The following is a 6,000-nucleotide window of genomic DNA, read 5'->3' as shown; positions in this document are numbered from 1 at the left end:
AGCTATAGGCCGCCAGTTCTCGGCCTTATTTTGGTCTTTGTTTGGTTTAGGTATCAATACGGTCCTATTTTTCCTCCAACTCTCCGGATAGTGAGAGATATAACACAGCGTATTAAATAATAACGCCAATATAATTTCCAGGCCCGGAATCGCGAGATGTTTCTTTTCTATTCCATTCGGGCCGGCTGCTGTTTTATTTCTTATTTTTTTGATTCTCTCAACTATTTCCCCAGCGATGACCGGAGGAAAATATTCGTGTAATAGCCCTCCGGAGGCACTGTTTGGCGGTGTAGGAGGATCTGAAAGACCCTCTTTACCCCATAAATTTTTATAAAGCTTGTCTATTTCATTAGCTTCGGGAGGTTGTCTGGCAGGAGCCGAATATGCCATATCATCATTCACAACTACATCCGCCAACTTCTTCGGACATTCTTTGAACATATCTTGGCAACGTGCGTAGAGATAACGTCGCCTGAGATTCCTGTCTACTTTATTCTTTTTGTAATTGTATCTATTATAATTCTGAGCACTTATATTTTTGTCAGGGATCCTGTTTCCCTTTTTGGCATTATCTTTAAATAATACCTTCTGTAAAGATGTGCCGACGAATTTATCAATTTTGGTTGCTAAAATATTTGGTTCATCTTTAAAATTATCCCACACATTTTTTAGTTCATTATACAATTTTTGTGTGGGTGGGGGGACTTCGAAAGTCTTTTCAATCGCTATCTTCAAACAACGACGCCACTCGTTAATAGTGTAATATCGTAGAATAGCTTTGATTGGAGATCGGCTGAAATTAGAAAACAGCGTGTACGTCGTCTTTTTGTGGTTTGTTTACATCCAAGAGCGCCTAGTAACAGTGACGCGAGAAAAGATAAGCAGCGTCAAAACAGAAGTACGGTTTCATATTTCAAGGAGTGGCAATCGAGAGGCCAGAGTATGTGAGCCGAAAAGTGTGTGTGTGTGTGTGAGAGAGAGAGAGAGGACGAGAGCAAGAGCGAGCACGACCGAGCAAGAATGCATTGGCGAGGGGCAGAGTTGATCGAGACGTCGAAGCACAGAGTCGTTAGAATTGAGTTGCGAGTGTTGTCGAGTGTTAGAGTTGCTAGTGAGAGAGAGAGAAAGAGAGAGTTACCAAATAGTTGTCAAGTTATTTGATGTAAATACGAGCGTTGCATTTAGTTTTCCTGTTAATCAATCATCGTTTCTCTGTCTAACTAATATCTGTATTTTCAATCCATTATTAATAAATTATAATTAATCGGACAAAATTACACCTTTAATATATTCCGATATTACAATAGTTTCTTCTCTAAGGATTTCGTTAATATTTGTTTCTGGCGCATTGCCTGAAGTAACGAGATCCTACCCTCCCTCTGTTTCCTGAGCAACCTCTTGAGAGCTCGTATCCTCACCATTTGCTTTTATTGTCAATCTCTTTTTCTTTATTTGTTCCACCGTTTTCGTGGTGAGGATTTTGCTTATTTCCACATTGGGAAATCGGTGGTCTTTGTAAATTTCATTAGGCTTCCTCAGGAGATTTACTTCCCCTTCTTTCTATAATCTTGTATTTGGAGGTCCGTTCCTCTTCTTTTAACGTTTCGTATGGCAGGGTGCGCATGCCGTTCATGTGTGGACAACCCTCTCTGGGCGCCGAAGCTCATTGGAAAGGCTTCAAATTTAAATAGACCTTCTATACTTATACTGGTGCCTTTACACTTTGGTAAATGGCACCTTGCCCCATGAAGCTTCGTAAACGATCGGTTGCAATTTACACACCCCCACGGGATTTGAATTTCCACATGATGAAGACTAAGGTGCGCATCCAGGTCAGACAGTATCATGAAATAGAGGTAAACTTCCCTCTTTTCACATACCGGACACGCCACCTTGTCCCCCACAAGCTGCACCACTACTTTTGCATTCGTGACCGTGGACATTGCCAAGTCGTCATCGTTGGTCCCCTTCTGAGCGGATAAATCCGCCACAGCGTCTCCGGGACCGAGAGACACTGCGTCCGAGTACATTATTACTGGTATCCAATTTTTTCGCAAATTTGTGCTTCTCACATAATTCCAATCATAATCCAAATCTTTAGCCATTAACATTCCTGTCGTCTTAGATCGGCCTGGGAACAAGTTCCCTTAATTTATTTGATTCTACGTTTAGGACTTCACGGTAGTATACCGTAATCGGCAAGCCGAGATTGGATGTTTCGGCTTTCGCTCCTGCATCGCTGCACTCCGTTTAGCCGTGTCAGCCGCATCCGGGAGACTATACCCCACGCTGATGCGACTGAAAATGTTAGGGGCAGTTGAAGGCACGAGATGGAATGAATGGATGGAAGGATGAGATGCCCTTCCTTATCCTCCCGTCAATAATAGAGCAGAAAATACGGCCGAGAATGGGACCTATAGTTATAGGCCTCCAATTCTCGACCAGGCTGCTAAGCTTGTCCGCTTTAGGAATAAGAGTCGTTCTATTTTCCTTCCATGCGGGAGGAAAATAAGAACTGTAATATAGCATGTTGAATAACTTCGCCAAGATGGTGAGCAGGCCAGGAATCAGAAGGTGTTCTTTTTGAAAGCCATCTGGCCTTCTTTCTTATTTTATTTATTTTCTCCGCCACATCCTCTTCAGCAATTGGCGGGATGATCTCGCATAAGGACAGTTCAGAGGCTCTACTTCCTGGGACAGAGGCATTAATAGGTCCTGTCTAGCCCCACAAATCCTCATAGAGCCTCCTCACTTCCGCGGCTTCAGGTGGTTCCCTGGCCGGCCGGAGGAAGACCTGATTATTGTTGATTACAGCATCGGCCAACCTCTTCGGATTTTCTAGGAACAACTCCTGACAACGTGCATAGGAGTATTTTTTCTTTGCGTTTCTACTCTTTCTCTTTTTACTATGGTGACCAATCCTATTGTTATATCGATTAATTGTTTTCTTCTTATTGCTCTCTGATTTATCTTTATTTATGAGCTCAATAGCTTCATAGAGTGTTGTTTTTATAAAGTCGTTAATATCGCTCACAAGGGCTTCCCTATTTCCCTTGAGAGTGACCCAGATATTCGTCAACCGAATGTGGGCCCACCTTAAAACAGGGGGCACCTCGATTTGTGTCATTATTGCTTGCTCCAATTGGAGCTTCTATTCATCGTAATCATTCCCGCTGACTCCAGGGTCTTCAAGGCCTCCTGAGAGCTCATTTCCTCACCAAGTAATTTCAATTTCCTTCATTGGTATTTAATTTGATCGATCGTTTTGTTGGCGAGGATCTCGCTGATTATTTTATTCGGGTATCTGTGATCCTTATAGATCTCACAGAGTTCCCTCAGGAGAGCCACCTCTTCAAACGTCTATTTTTTATCTGGGGGGTCCGCTCCCCTTCTTGTGACGTTTCTAACGGGAGGGTGCGCATGCCGCTCGTGGATGGAACCTCTTTGCGTTCCAAAGCTCATGGGGCAGGCCTCACATTTGTAAGGGCCTTCAGGTCTTTGGCTTGAGTCACTGCAACGAGGCAGGTGGCATCTGGCCCCATGAAGCTCCGGGAAGCCTTTTCCACAGTCTCGGCATCTCCATTGGATGCGGGCTGTCGTATGATGTTGATCGAGGTGCCTGCCCAAGTCTGTCAGTGATAAAAAGAAATTTCCCTGGTTGATTTCCCTCTCCAGACAGATAGGGCAGGCAACCTGACTACCAACGAATGGTACCATAATATCAAAAATCATGTCCATGGACAAAGGGTCGTCAACAATAGAAGAATCCGCCACGACGCCTCCGGGACCGAAAGACGCTGCGTCCGAGGCTTCATTTCTTTTATAGAATTCACAATTATTGTTGTGTAATATTTTTGTCACTCCAAATATAGGTCATCTCATAACTTTTGCAAGCCAAGTTGTACCAAAAAGAACATCGAAGGAACGAGTACCTTACTGGGAAATTGTTCCCTTATTTTACGGTGATGGATCACCGTAAAATCGGCAAGCCGATTGATGATATTTGTCTTTCGCTCCTTCGTCGCCGCACTCCGTTTAGCCATACTCGTCTCATCCGGGGGGATAATACACCTCACGCTGATGCGAACGAGTATGTTACCGGCGGTACCGCGAGGAAGTAGGAGTGCGACTTGAGCAGACGGGACCAAAGTCCCTCCTGCTCCCGAGCAACCATAACCCACAGAGGCTCGCGACACCCCGTTATTAAGCGACATGCAGCTGCCTTAAGAGAGTCATAGTTACTCCCGCAGATGGTGATTGTTATGGTTTTTTCCATAAATACTTCCTTCAATTTCCTGATTGTGTGTCGCAGAGTATCTCATCCAAATTTCCTATGCTATTGCTAAGGGACGTTAATTGTTTTTCATTTACTACGTCCAGTAAGGATCTCAACGAATTTAGTAGATTTTCTGGCGTTATAGGAATACTTCGGTCTTTCTTTATGAGTAGGGATACGATGTATTTACCGGAGTCTTGATTCAAACTTGCTCTTTCCAACATGAGTCTTTCGTAGCGCGGTAGCCTTCCTATTTTCTTCATCCCCAAGGCCCCTTTATCTATCGGAGCGCCCTGTATATCGACTGTTAGAATTTAATCTCGGAATTAAGATTAATAATCTGTAGAAGACACAATGTTTGTATTAAAATAATATTAAGTGATATTTATGTAATATCGTGATATAATGTGTTTACAAAGAGTGGACAATAGAGATGTTAATCAGACAGAAAAAGACGATTGTTGTTCAACCTGAACTATTCACGCCAAACGCACAGAAAACAGCGCAATCCACACTCTCTCGGCAACGCCACTCGCAACCTCTGTCTCCGCTCGACTCGCACACGGCTCCTCGACTCGCACTCTGCTTTTCGACTAACGCTCTGGCCGTTGCCGCATTCCGTTGTCTTTTTCCTAGGCCCACCGCACACGTGTTCTGCAAGCGCTCGTGGCCAGGGTCACGTAGGTCTTTTCCACGAAACTATGCACTTGAAAAGACCGATGACACATTGATGGGCCCGACGGCGCCTCGGCTCTCGCGACATTGTTCATAGTTCGCCCGATATTTCTTAGGCCTTTCGTCCACGATACTACATTTATTAAACAATTATTACAGGAATTATAAGTGAGTGTTGTGGAATATAGACAGTTGGCTAGTTATTCTTAGACTGACTGGCTTAGTGACCCATGGCCTTTGAAAAGGTTTTGAACCCCGCACTCTATGCAGTAATGAGTGTGACCTGTGTCGATGTCTGTGTGGCGTCGCATGTGCCACAGAACCTTCTAGTAGCTTCTCGATATGCCCAATGTTCCATCTATATCCTTATGCTTCTTCCGCACAATTCTCGAAAGAGCATGCACGCTCTAGCCGCCACGGTACATTTCACGAACGTACGCTAGTGGGGATATCGCTGGACATCTGTATGTGATTAATATCGTTGTACTCCAACATCGACGAATATCACTTTATGATCATTCACTCTCGTAACTGAGACTCGCGTTCCCGAAATTTTTAATTCCGCAAGTACCGTAGGTCTTGCGTCTTGTCCTCGTTGAAGAGTTGTTTCAGAGTCCTCGGTCGAGGCATCCAATTGAAATTTTTTTAGATGTGGATGCCGATCTGGCGAATCTCTTTCTCTCTTTTCGAAACAATGCATCTGCGTTTGCATTTCATCGTCCTTCCTTGTATTGAATATCAAACTCAGTCTGATAATTTCAGTTTCCATTTCCAAATTCCCGAAGTGGGATCCTTAATAGAATTCATCTATACTAGTGGTTTGTGCCCATAGTAAATTTCCCACCATACAGGTGTGGTTTGAAATGCATCGCGCAGTAGACGATTGCCAGACATTCCTTTTCTATGCTAGAATAGTATTATTCTGCGGGGTTTAGTAGGCTAGAGACATTCGCGATTAGCAAATCCTTTCCAATCGGTTCCCGACTCGATACTCCGCCTATTACGTATCCCGATGCGTCTGGCGTGAGGTTGAAGGGTTTGCAAAAATC

The sequence above is a fragment of the Bombus vosnesenskii genome, unplaced genomic scaffold (assembly GCF_011952255.1).
Source record: "Bombus vosnesenskii isolate JDL3184/JDL3185 unplaced genomic scaffold, Bvos_JDL3184-5_v1.1 scf7180000013616, whole genome shotgun sequence".
Lineage (NCBI taxonomy): Eukaryota > Metazoa > Arthropoda > Insecta > Hymenoptera > Apidae > Bombus > Bombus vosnesenskii.
The sequence above is the reverse complement of the archived record's forward strand: the minus strand, read 5'-3'. Positions refer to the sequence as shown.